This window comes from Oncorhynchus masou, chromosome 28 (assembly GCF_036934945.1).
Source record: "Oncorhynchus masou masou isolate Uvic2021 chromosome 28, UVic_Omas_1.1, whole genome shotgun sequence".
NCBI classification, from domain to species: domain Eukaryota; kingdom Metazoa; phylum Chordata; class Actinopteri; order Salmoniformes; family Salmonidae; genus Oncorhynchus; species Oncorhynchus masou.
The window spans coordinates 85,844,899-85,847,398 of NC_088239.1; the positions used below are offsets into that span (position 1 = coordinate 85,844,899).

Sequence of the window (2,500 nt, forward strand, 5' to 3'; positions counted from 1 at the left end):
GCGTATATATATATATATATGTATATATAGTATATATGTATATATATGCATATATGTATATATATATATGGTATATATATGATATATATATATATATGCAGTATATATATATATATATATATATTATGGATATATATATAGTATATATATATAATGCATCTATATATATATATATATAATATATATATATATATAATAGTATAAATATATGTATATATATAGTGTAATATATATATATATATAGTATATATATATGTATATGAGAGCTATATATGTATATGTAGACTACGAGCATATAGAGATACATATGATATATATATATATATATATAGTATATATATATATATAATATATATGATGATGATATATAGTATAGATATTATATATATATATAGATATATATATATGAGTATATGGCAGATATATATATGATATATATATAGCGCTATATAGGTATATATATATATATATAGAGATATATATATATAGGTATATATAGTATATATATATCTATATATGAGTATATATATATAGATATATATATATATAATATAGATATATATATGGGTATATATATATATATGTAGTAGTATATGATAGTATGAGTATATATATATAGGTATAGTAAATATATATATATATATAACTATATAGGTAGTATATGATGTATATATATATATAGATATATATATATATATATAGATATATATATATGATATATAGAGCATCTATATATATATATGATAGTAGTATATATATAATATGATAGAGTAGTGGGTATATATATGATGTAGAGAGATGTGTAGGTAGAGATGTAGAGAGAGGTAGATGTAGAGAGAGAGGTGTAGAGAGAGATGTAGAGAGAGGTAGAGAGAGAGAGAGAGAGAGGTAGAGAGAGAGAGGAGAAAGGAGAGAAAGATAATTAGTGGAAATGGTATTAGAACAGCCTGTGAATAATGCAGGGACATCTGATCTGCCATAGGGGGCCCAAATAGTACACTACATAGGGAATAGGGCTCTGATCTATAGTAGAGCACTATATAGGGAATAGGGCTCTGATCTATAGTAGAGCACTATATAGGGAATAGGGCTCTGGTCTAAAGTAGTGCACTATATAGGCAATAGGGCTCTGGTCTAAAGTAGTGCACAATATAGGGAATAGGGCTCTGATCTAAAGTAGTGCACTATATAGGCAATAGGGCTCTGGTCTAAAGTAGTGCACTATATAGGGAATAGGGCTCTGGTCGAAAGTAGCACTATATAGAATAGGGCTCTGGTCTAAAGTAGTACCATATAGGAATAGGGCTCTGATATATAGTAGTACACTATATAGGGAATAGAGCTCTGATCTATAGTAGTGCACTATATAGGAATAGGGCTCTGATATATAGTAGTACACTATATAGGAATAGGGCTCTGATATATAGTAGTACACTATATAGGGAATAGAGCTCTGATCTATAGTAGTGCACTATATAGGAATAGGGCTCTGATATATAGTAGTACACTATATAGGGAATAGGGCTCTGGTCTAAAGTAGTGCACTATATAGGGAATAGGGCTCTGGTCTATAGTAGTGCACTATATAGGGAATAGAGCTCTGATCTATAGTAGAGCACTATATAGGGAATAGGGCTCTGGTCTAAAGTAGTGCACTATATAGGGAATAGGGCTCTGGTCTATAGTAGTGCACTATATAGGGAATAGGGCTCTGATATATAGTAGTACACTATATAGGGAATATGGCTCTGATATATAGTAGTACACTATATAGGGAATAGAGCTCTGATCTATAGTAGTGCACTATATAGGGAATAGGGCTCTGATATATAGTAGTACACTATATAGGGAATAGAGCTCTGATCTTTAGTAGTGCACTATATAGGGAATAGGGCTCTGATATATAGTAGTACACTATATAGGGAATAGGGCTCTGATATATAGTAGTACACTATATAGGGAATAGAGCTCTGATCTATAGTAGTGCACTATATAGGGAATAGGGCCTCTGATATATAGTAGTACACTATATAGGGAATAGGGCTCTGTCTAAAGTAGCACTATATAGGGAATAGGGCTCTGGTCTATAGTAGTGCACTATATAGGGAATAGAGCTCTGGTCTATAGTAGAGCACTATATAGGGAATAGGGCTCTGGTCTAAAGTAGTGCACTATATAGGGAATAGGGCCCTGATCTATAGTAGAGCACTATATAGGGAATAGGGCTCTGATATATAGTAGTACACTATATAGGGAATAGGGCTCTGGTCTAAAGTAGTGCACTATATAGGGAATAGGGCTCTGGTCTATAGTAGTGCACTATATAGGGAATAGAGCTCTGATCTATAGTAGAGCACTATATAGGGAATAGGGCTCTGGTCTAAAGTAGTGCACTATATAGGGAATAGGGCTCTGATATATAGTAGTACACTATATAGGGAATAGGGCTCTGATATATAGTAGTACACTATATAGGAATAGAGCTCTGATCTATAGTAGT

General features: G+C 31.6%; 1 protein-coding gene across 2 annotated transcripts in view; it reads right to left on the minus strand.

The window, feature by feature from the left end:
- LOC135518440 (leucine-rich repeat-containing protein 19-like) overlaps positions 1-2,500 on the minus strand; it is a 95,976-nt gene that overhangs the window by 3,140 nt on the left and 90,336 nt on the right. The window lies entirely within an intron of this gene.